The sequence below is a fragment of the Vigna radiata genome, chromosome 4 (assembly GCF_000741045.1).
Source record: "Vigna radiata var. radiata cultivar VC1973A chromosome 4, Vradiata_ver6, whole genome shotgun sequence".
Classification (NCBI taxonomy): Eukaryota; Viridiplantae; Streptophyta; class Magnoliopsida; order Fabales; family Fabaceae; genus Vigna; species Vigna radiata.
This window is the reverse complement of record NC_028354.1, coordinates 11246484-11258598: the sequence shown is the minus strand read 5'-3', so window position 1 is coordinate 11258598 and position 12115 is coordinate 11246484.

Below are 12115 nucleotides of genomic sequence, written 5' to 3'. Positions count from 1 at the left end.
TTACGAGGGCACCAAGATGTCCACAAGAAAGACAGAATGAAGAAAATAACAGGGTCTTTGACCCCTACCTATAATTCTGAGTTCACCCTTTGTGAACAACCTCAGATTAGCTTTTGAGTTCACCCCTTTTCATTGGGCTGATCTGATGTGATCATAAATGGCTCAAGACATAAGGAAAACATGAAGAAATGAAAAGAATAGAATAGGTTTTATAACATGTATTTTGGCCTTTATTAGCATAGATTTTCATAGGTTTGTATTTTGCCTTGCTAGTTCCTTAGTTTGGTTGTAGAGATACTTATAGATCCTTTTTTTCTTTAAAGTGCAATCAATATGCGACTCCAAATAGTTTGGACTAAAAAGAAAAAATAATAAAAAAGTTTTCCTCTTTTAGTTGCTTGTAATTCAAGTTATCTATGATATAACTTTAGTTTTGATTTTTACACTAGTTGGGTAGCTTATATATCTTTAGGGTAATGTAGAATTAAGAAATGTGGTACCTAAAACCTGTTTATAACGTTCCATTTCAAATTTAAGATCTCCAAGTTCCACATCTTTCAATTTACTTAATTTACTTAATTTACTTCCTCTCTTACACCTATATAAGCAACCTAAGGCCTCATTTGTAGTAATAAACCTTTCACTAAATGAAAATTAAAGCGATTTACATTAAATTACATTTTTTCTTTAAGATAATATATCTTTTAGTCTAAATTATTTTGAGACTTATCTTTTAAAGAACAAATTATGATCCTCCCTTGCACTTATATTGGATCCCTCCAAACAGCGTGGCTTCAATTTCCTAAGTTTCTTTTCCTTTTCTCCTTTTCATTTTATACCTTTTAATTTCATTTTTGTTCTTATTTGTTTAGTTCTTACATGATATGGAATAATAAGGAAGGATTGCCACTTGTTTTTTACAAGATAAGACCCAAAATTCAAACTAAGAGATAAATTGTATCTTAAAGAAGAAATGCAATTTAATGCAAATACAAAGGAAGCCTTAGGTTTGCCTATGTAGGTGTAGTAGAGGAAGTAGGTTGAGTAAACTAAGGGATATAGGACTCAGAGATCTTAAATATGAAATGTAATGTTTAAACAGGGTTTAGGTCCCACATCTCTTGTTGAGATTGTTGATAAGGGAAGTACTGGTTTAGCTAAACCTTAATCTCACAGTATTTTTGGTTTTTGATGATGACAACACATTATTAATAACACATGTATTGATATGTGTTACATGTTCAAAACTTTATTGTGTATGAATTCTTGAAGAACATGTTTGTGTTAATTTTGTATATGTGTGCATATTCACTGATCTTTACATGAGATATCTTCTGTGATTTCATTACATATGTGTTTAGAAAAGAAAACCACATGCACTTGGTTGAACTTATATTGTGTGGCAAAACTGCAAGTTTTAAGTCAACTTCATTATGAAGTAAGTCGATTAAAACTCGTGACTTTGCACAAATTTTCAAAAACAGTGTTGTGAGTATTTTTGCAAAGGAAAGATTTTCAAAACTACATTGAAGTGACATAGTCGACTGTCTACGTAGGCAACTCGACTTAGTTAGTTATGTTTTGAATTTCTGTTAATGTTTGTGAACTATAACAGCTATATATTGTCTATTTGACAAAGCATTAATTGCAAGTCAACTGAATTAAATGCCCAATCAATTTGGTTGGTCTGACTGCTACTAATTGGTTTTAACTATTTTAATTGTTTGACTGAAGTCGACTGGATTAGTAGTGAAGTCGACTACAAGAGCGTCTTTTTTACAGAAAACTATAAATAGACGTGATTCTGTTTTACACAGGGACTTTGGTTATTCTAGCAATTTCATTCTATTGTTTCAGATTTTGATCTTTGTGAAAAGCTCTAAGAACTTATAAAGAAGACCGTGGAGATCTCTCTTGGATAGTTATTTAACGAGCAAGGTTGTGTTGAAAGAAAGGCTTGATCATACTGCACATTGAGGTGTACTGGAAACGTGATCATCTACTTCTCTCAATCTTGTGAAGATTGTGGCTGCCCTATTGTGATTACAGGAAGAGCTAGGAAAACTTTGAGGATTGTTCAAAGTTGACAAAGACTGTAGGAGAGGGGATATCTTGTTGTTTTTTAGGTGTTGTATGCCTATATTTGGTTAGAGGGTTAGAGAGGTGTTTTATATTTTGACATGAAGGTCCCTATAGAAACCTTGTTGTAAAAACCTTGACCATTATAGTGCATTTGCTTTCGGTTAGAGGAAGGACACTGGATGTAGGCAGTTTGGTCGAACTAGTATAAAAACTATGTTTGAATTTCTCTATCCTTGATCTCTTTATTTTAAAGTCGACTATATTTTCAGTATCGTCAACTATTTTTTGCTGCATTGATTTATCTTTTTCATACGAGATTCAAGAAACTTTTGAAAGGTTTACACTTTGTGAAAAAGATTTTGAAAAGATTCTGATTTTTTATTTTCACCAATTCATCTTCTAGGTGTTAAAACTAATCCATTCTTTTTCCAACATCTCTTAATTATAAATCATCTTAAAGGTAGCTATTTAACTAGCCTAAAAATCAAAACAAAAGATATAAAAGAGATATCTTGAATTATAAGCAATTAAACGATCAAGACTTATTTATTCATCTTTCTGCAAAATACAATCCCCATTTAAATCGTCCACCATACTCACAATTTATCTTATATAAGTTTTAGAAAACATAAACAATGCAGTTTGTAGGGATCATGATTTTGTTTTGTAAGAAATTACAATATGGAGTTTAGAAGCAAGACAACTAATATCAACATTGTAAGCCCAAAATGCAAGTCAAACATATAAGTTAAAACATTACTACCGCAATAACCTTTGACAAAAGGAAACAACCCTATTAAAATCTAACCCAACCAAACACAAAAGACATCAATTAAATAAAATTATGATACCACCTCAATGTAGTGAAAATTTAAAAATTTATTTTGTTGTCATAAAAATAATAAAGTTTATGCTATAACAATAAATAATCCAATTACAACTGGAATTAATGTACCAAGACTCCTTATGATTAATTAAAAAGAGAAATAACTTTTTGGAAACTTCGAGAATCATTCTCCACCGTCTCTCATTCTACATCACATTAGTACCATCAACATCAACCTTTGTAATATTATCTGCTCTCGTATGAATATGGTCATCAAAGCGGAAACCACAACCACAAAACGTAAGGGTGAACTAACAAAATAAACATCAAAACAACATATAATGATATAATTAAAATTGATATCTAACCTCATTATGCCCTTATTTCAAATAAATCACCACACAACAAAACCATGCCAAACCAACTTTAATCCAAGCAAACCATGTTATCACCATCTTTTACTATGTTCTCTTCCATACTCGAGCAACTTGATCTGTTTACTAAAATAGGGCACACTTTCCAAAGCAAGACTTCCATGATCTTGTTTATCAAAACATGTCTTGTTCATCCTACAACACTCTCCTAATTACTAAAATAGGACCTACTTACAAAAACAAGACTTTCTTGAGCACACCATCACAGTATAGGAAGATGGTATAGGAGATATTGTGATAGCAATGACAAAAACCATGGTAACCCCACCCAACACCATGGAAAACATTTAACGTAAATGCCCTACCTCTGAAACAACCATACCAAGTAAGAAAGTAATTAGAGACCACACGACCAATAACAACAAACTTTGATACCATAATCCGTACATACCCAATGTCCACGTACCAATACCCATCCACAAGAAAAAAAAAAATCTAATATTATATCTTTTATGAGAACATACAAACTCAAGGTGTCCCTTGTATCCTTTCTCCAAATTGCAAAACATTATAACATAGGTTATTTCCCATTGAACTACAACCCGATCAGAACTTGAATCCACTCACCTCCGCCCTACACTAATGATACAAAGAAATAATGTTACAAAGTAGACTATTTTTAAAAAAAGCAAAAAATAAAATTAGGAAAAGAAAATCTCAAATATAAATTTGATTTCATCAAATAAATTACTGACGAATTTATTTGTGGGTAAATTAAATCAACAATAAATTATCAATGAATATATCTGATAGAACAATTAAAGTAAATTTGAAGAAATATAAAGAATAAAAGGTTAACAATAGGAATAGTTTGATGTCAAACTTTAAGTTATTAAAGCTAAGAATAAATTACAACGTAAAATTTAGATTTTCAGACTAGTGCTTGGAATTAATAAATTTAATTACATGTTACATGTTTTAAAGCGACGAAGCAATGAAACATTATGCGCATGGCTACTGTTTATGAATTCATGTAAGTAATAATTTGAGCACGTAATCTGCATATATAGTCAACATTGTACATGACACAATATTACACGTTACAGAAAAATCAATAGTCCACCAGACAAACTTTTCAATGTGATTATATTCTCTTTCTTTTCTGCTTCATGATTTGTATCATCATTCTTAGAAGTACCACAAGCCATGAATTGGAAAAGTGAAACTTAAAGTGCATAATTAATGCAAAGATCTAACTAAAACATATAGGGTTATATAGGGAATTAGTCTTCTTTATAATTTTAATGCAAAAAGAATGAGTCACTTTTTTTATCATATTAAAATTGTAACTAGGAATTAGGCATGCTTCTGATCAATCTCAAAGAAGAAGAATATTATATACAAAAATAAAAATTAGTCAACAGAAGTCAATCATTTTACATAGGACTGGAGTACTATTCATTTCCAATTTGGGCCCAGATAATGTTTAGAAAGGGGCCAACAAATTTGAACTAGGCACATGTTATTAGAAAAAAAAAACAGGGAAAACAAGTTCCACATGGTTATTTATATCCATGTCACACAAGAACAACTTGTCTACAACTAGGATTACTATAAGAATAAATAGAGTTTATTACTAAACACTTGAATCAATTTATATATGAATATTTAATACATGACCTCGAGTTTGAATATAATATACAAATAAGTTAAACATTGAAAAATTTATAGTTCATAATAATTTTATTTAGCTTAAAAATAATTACTTGATGTTGTTGTCTTTTGAAAGAGGTCATAATTTTTTTATCATCCTATAAAATATGAACTAAAATGGAATTTTTACGAAAAAAAAATAGAGTAGTGAAAGGTTATTATTTCAAAAAAATATACCGAAAAGAATTCAGTCCATAATCAACGTTTTACAGATAAAAATACTATATATTTTCTTAAAAGATATCAATTTAACACAAAAAGAAGAAAAAAACCTTATATGGAAAGTGATTTTTATTTACCTAATTTTTAAATATTGTTATAACAGTTCCTTTACAAGTTATTATTTTAAAAAAAATCTTCATACATATACATTTTCAGAAGTTATAAATCATAAAAACTATAATGTAACAAATTTCAACTTTTAAACTCAATGTTAATAATAGGCTTAATGCCTCTTTTGATTCCTTGAAAAATAGGGAATATTTAAATTCGTCCTACTTTTTTTAAAAAAATTAAAAAGAGTTTCAACTTATGAAAAAATTGTTCAAATTAATTCTTTTTTGTTATGACATTAATTTTTTAACAGTGTAACTGAACCCTGGACAAAACATAATGACGTGTCTATTTTATGTGACCGTGTGACTATTTGAGGTTAAAATTGTGAAAAAAAAAATAGATAACGTGGCAGAAGTTAAAAAAAGAGGGGTTAGGGTTTAGGTTCCTCCAACTTAGTCGTTGAGGTGAGAAAAGTGTTTGGGGCGAGATAGGAATGGCTTCTTCCCAAGGGTGTTCTTCGTTTTCGAAAAGTTGGGTCAAAGGATCTTCGCGTTTGTCTCATGGTGATGGTTGGAGGGGAGGTGGGATAATCCCTATTTGTTACTGTGGTAATATTGTTGTAACCAAAGTCGCGGGAACTACGGAGAATGCTGGCAGAAATTTTTGGAGATGTTCTCATTACAAGGTTTTAAGTATACCCTTCCGAGTTTATGTTTTCTTCACTTTATGCATTTGGTGATAGATTCCCTAACTTGGTGAATAATAGGGTGGATCTTCAATTGGGAGCTCGTGTAACTTTTTCAAGCGGTGTTCTGAAAAAAAACGTTGATGAAAAAGATTGTACAATTGTGAGGAGGATAAGTGATCTGGAAAATGTAGTGAAGGATTTGAAGAAAAGGATGAAGTTGTTAGTTGTAGCTTTGTTTGTGTATATTACGCTGAACCTTGTGACTTTCAGGTTCTGAGGTGGGGAAATTGGGTGTTTCTTTTATGTTTTGTTGACATTCATGTAATGTATTGGATGCTTGAAAAAAGTAGGTTGGCAATGTCAAGGTGTTTTGGTTGGTGTAAGATCAGTCATGCAATGTATTACGTAGCATTGACTATTTTAATGAGTTAAATTCAGTGGAGAATATTCGAATCAATCTCCCATTTGCTTTAAAAATATTCACATAGGTCAAGCCAATAATGTATATGATGATGACAAAACTGTTAACATAAGATTATGAAGAAATAAGAAATTATGAGTATAGGTTAATTCATCAAAGCACTTTCCTTCATTACCATACATATATATTACCAGTACATGAGCAAAATATGAGTACAACTTATGACCAAGATACTTAAATAAAGTTCATGAAGCACAGTACATCACCATGAAAGTAAAGACATAAAGTTCTTAATCACAGTACATAATACATCTAATTCATCTAAGTAGCTTTTCTTCTAACATCTAATTTTGTCCTCAACACTAGTGGATGGGTTGATTGGGGACTTGGTGGCTGTAATGGTATAGGGTTTGGGTACTTGGAGGTGCCTATGATGGTTGTGTTTCATCCATTAGCTCTGTTGTTTCTGCTGGCTGGGGACGTAAAGGGTAGTTATTCTTGTTGTGCCCCTTCTGACGGCAAATGCTACATTTTTTTCTATGTCTACCAACACGCATTTGAGTGTCATCCTTAGTTAGCTCTCATGCCTCCAACCTCCTTTTTTTCTTTGGTCTCCCAAGCAACTTCCTCTTCACTAGTGGCAGTACATCAGAGAAGGTTGTTCTTTCCCATAGCAGGTGGTCATTCACTAGAAAAATTATAGAGGCATACACTTCTTCATATGTGGATCTTCTAAAGCAAGTGGGTATAAAATTCTCTGAGTCTACATTTGAGTAGTTCATTGTTGCAATTGCATGATAGCATGGGATGACACTGATCATCCACTTTCTGCAGCTACATTTTTTAGTGTCCAAGTCCAGTGTGAACTTGTTCTCAACGGCTGAAGTGTGGCTAACCTCAAAAATATTTTGTGCAGGCCAACTGAAATAAATAAAGCACTTCAACAATGAAGATAAATGACAAATGTATATGAACATAAATGATAATATTACCTTGAGACCCAAAATCTTGACAAATTTGATTCCTTCTGAAGTCTCTTTTATCTTTGGGATATTGTGAAGCCCATATATGCCACCTTACTTATATTGGTGGCCCATCTTTTCATGAGATAAACTCTGGTATCCTCCAACATGGTGATAATTGGTTTTCCTCTAGCATGAACAAGAACATTGTTGAAAGCTTCACTGATGTTGCTATTTAGGGTATCACGCATTGTTTGACCTGTGAAGTGAGATCTTGACCAAAACCTGTTGCACAAAAATTTCCAAAATGGGTTACAATGCATGAGTGACTGAAATGTGCATGTAATGGCCAATGGGTTACCTCATGGGAATGCCTATGAGGTATTTATATGCTTCAATATTGACTTCTTTAATTTTCAACATTTCTCTCTCCCAAGCCTGGGGATATGTACATATGGCAGCCCTCCACATCAGATTAGGATTGTCAACTAAAGACCTATCTATTTCCTAACTCAACCACTTAGCATTCATCAGTTTATTGTTAAGTTACTTACTACAACTGTGAGTGTCAATTATCTTTCTCAATTGCCAAATTTTGCGTGATGGCAAATATCCACAGTAAGCTACCCATGGGCATTTACCTTAGCCACCCATGCATCTAACCCTCATCCTACGATTATCATTTTTCACAAATTTTAGAGTCCTATCAACATGAACAACATACCTTCTAATGGCATCCTCAAAGTCTTCCTTATTGCTAAAAATGATGCCCACTTCCCACCTATAATCTGGCATCGACTTCTGTTTTGCATATTTTGAAAAGGGACCTACACATAATTTATCCTTGTTGTCATCCTCTGACAAACCCCTATACTGTTGTTGGGTTTCATTATCACTGTCTTGATCCACGTATTCATCACCACTCAGATCATCCATTCCTGGTTCATCCTCACTGTCCACTTCCACTTCTTCTTGACTATCAACCTCAACTCCATCCTCACTGTCCACTTCCACTGCTTATTCACTTTCAACCTCAACCTCCACTGTACTCTCATTCTCAACCTCCATTACATCCTCATTCTCAACCTCTACTGCAACCTCATTCTCAACCTCCACTGCATCCTCATTCTCAACCTTCATTGCACCCTCATCCTCAACCTCCTTTTCCAATTCAACTTCTACGTCCCCAATTCCTTCATCACCACCATCAACATGTGCTTCTCCTCTAACGATACTACCCTCAACACTCTCTGTAGGACCTTCACATAGGTAAATAATCTCATTCTCATAATTTTCTACAACAACTGGTTCGTCCACCCCATGTACAACATATAGGTTTACTTTCCCAAATAATTAGCCACCTTCATCATGTCCATAGCTCCTTTATCATCATAAAGCTTATGTAAAATATGTTGGATATTGTAATATAATTCTTGTATTTCAATGTAACCCAGATGTTTAAGTGAACCTAATACTCCAAAATAACACCATTTATTGCGGTCAGCTACGTCCTAATAAACTATCTCCCCACCTATATATTTAAAGGGCACTTCTTTGATCAAGGTCTCACCGTGGTGGACCACTACCTGAAACCTGTCATTAGACATCCCAACTCGAACCCTGCAAATGCAAACGGGGACCACTAAATTAAGTTAAACTAAGACATATGAGACCACTATCAACCCTCAAAACAAGACAACTTTTCACACAACAATTTAACCCGTAGTTAACCCCCCCGCCCAAAACGCGGCAACGCGACAAATATCATAACCAAACAATAACACAAATTCGGAAAATTATAAAACATAAACACTAACCTGATTTACACTTTTGAATTCGCTCTTCAAATTTCAGCTTCGACGACACCCCAATTTGAACACCACTTTCACCATAATGTTTACTCCTAATTCGTGATTTCTCTCGAACCCTAACCCCTGTTTTTTTAACCTCCCAGAGTACAGTGTCATGCCATTTATTTTTTTTCCCAATTTATTTTTTTACATGTCATTTCACCCTCACACACTCAAATATTCTAACATGTCATTATGTTTTGTCCAGGGTGTCAGCTACACTGTTAAAAAATTAACATCGTAACAAAAAAAGATTAACTTGAATAGTTTTTTCACAAGTTGGGACCCATTTTAACTTTTTAAAAAAGGTATAATGAATTTGAACATTCCCCCTCTTTCGAGAGAAAAAAAAGTATTAAACCTTTGTAATACTATGAAGTTAACTAAAATTTACAACCCCATACATCCTTCAATCTCAGTCCATCACAGGTTTTGAATAATATAATAAAGAATAAAATTAGTCTGTACTTTTAAAAATTCGTTTCATAAAATATTATTTAGTTGAAAAATTCAGCTTTAAACTAATATAAATTATACTTGAGTATTGATAAAATTAATACAATAAAAATAAAAAACATAACGAAAAGCTTATACATATATTTTATTTTTATTTTTAATGTTTCTCTAACATAATTAATTTAATCATTATTATTTTATCATAAAACATAGATATAATAATATTAATAACATAACTACATATATATTATTATAATGTTATATGAAATAATTTACGATAACATTATATATTCTAAATCCTTTTCAGATCCTATATTTTATATCATATATTATATATCTTATATTTTTCTAATACTAAGAAAAGGAGAATGAATATTATTTTTATTTTTATTTTTCTTAATTGGGTATATATACTAAACTTTAGTCGATAAGAGGAAAAAAAAATTAATGAGAGGATTAACATAAACTATAAGTTGCATAAAAAAGGTAACCATTATACGTAACTTACAAAATTATTCATTAGTAATTAACTACAAAATTAAAGCGTAAAAAATTATCTACAAACATTACTTACGAAATATAGTGTGGAAAAATTATCTACAAAAAATACTTGTGTGAAAGGTACACATCCCATAAAACACACGTGATAACAAATTCTTGTACGTTGTGTCTTCCATTAAGGACATAATTGTCATAAAAAGTTATTATGTAGATACCCTAAGATAATATTCTGATTTGATAAGGGCCTGAATTAGAATTATTAAAATATTGAATGTGACTAACAATGGTTATAAAATAGATTATGACAGAGGACTATCCCTTGATCCTATAAAAGAAGAACTTGAGGAAAAGTCATTCCAATTCAAAGGACCTATGACAAGGCCAAGAAACAAATAGCTCGAAGAACAAATATCCTTGAGACTCATGATGCTCCATGAAGATTGGAATTCAAGGGACATGAAAATCATGGCTTAGAGCATAATTATACAATAATTTAGACAACTAAAACGATATTTGTTTTCTTTTAATTACAGACAATTAGTTTCTGTTTTTAAATTTTCAAGTTATTTTTGGGTCTAATGTCTTTGGACTCTTTTAGGGTTTATTAGATGGCTTAAACATTTGTGATTATATGTAAGGGTACCAAATACATATGTAGACACTTTTAAGTCATATTATATATATACATTTTCATTCTTTGAGAGAGAATTATCTTGGTTCTTAAGAGTTTATTAGGTGGCTTAAACATTTGTGCTTATATATAAGGGTACCAAATACATATGTAGACACTTTTAAGTCATATCATATCATATATATATATATATATATATACACATTTCCATTCTTTGAGAGAGGATTATCTTGGTTCTTGGATTAGAATTGTGATTATTATCAAATATTAATATCTTTATGGTGAATCTTTACTTAAATTATCAATATGCTAGATTATGGTGTCCTCATCCCTATCTTATTCCACATTCTTCTCTGATTATTATTTTTTTGTTTCTCTTAAGGATTCAAATTCGGAAACGATCATACTATTTCCTAGACATGATCTTATCATTTGGTATCTAGAGTAAGCTTCTCGTTTGAATATTCTCTTTTATCTTATTTTTTGTCATATTAAAAAAACTAAAAGTTCTTGAATGTTGTTCTTGCATTGTAGTTGCAACGTTAATTGGAACGTGTGTCGAGTGGAACATGAGTTGGTTGAGTTGTTGTTTTCCATAAGGGTTGTTTGATAAGTCATGCTAGTGGGTGACTGTGAACCCTGTGGTTTTTTACGTACTCAATAGCAAATGATGCGAGAAAGTCCTGCGTTGGTGCGTAGGCCCGGTTTAGGTGAACAGGTCATGTGTGCTGGAGTACGGAAGAAAACATGTAGCGATAGTAATCGAGAGTGTGGCATGGTTTCTCTAGGTTGGAGTTGGATTAACAATGTTGTGAGTTTGATTTAGTAGGATTGTTATGAGCTTATTGTTGGTTAACAATCGCTATCGTTCGGAGATAGAGTATAACGCAGGGGAATAAAACTTAAAGTAGAGAAAAGCGTGTTCACTCAACTTTTTAAGATTAAAATGGTCAGTTTGTAAAATAAATTTTCTAAGTGAAAATTTATCGAACAGTTGATATGCAAATAAAATTAAAGAGTATATGTTGAAAGGATTTTTTGTCGCCTAAAATCTCAACAAACCTAAATTCCCCACTAATGTAGTATAGGGGCAACCTAGGGTCTAATCCGTGGACTTGGTACTTATTAAGATAGAATTGTAGAATTATGCCTAATTATGTATTTATTTACTAAAAACTAGGTGGGGAAAATAAAATGTAAAAATGAAATCTAATATGAAAAGATAATGCAATGCATGATTGTATCTATTTAAACTAAAGATTAAATGAATGAAACAAAATTGAAATATGCAATGCGTAATTCCTATCCTAAATGATATGCTAATAACAGTGAACA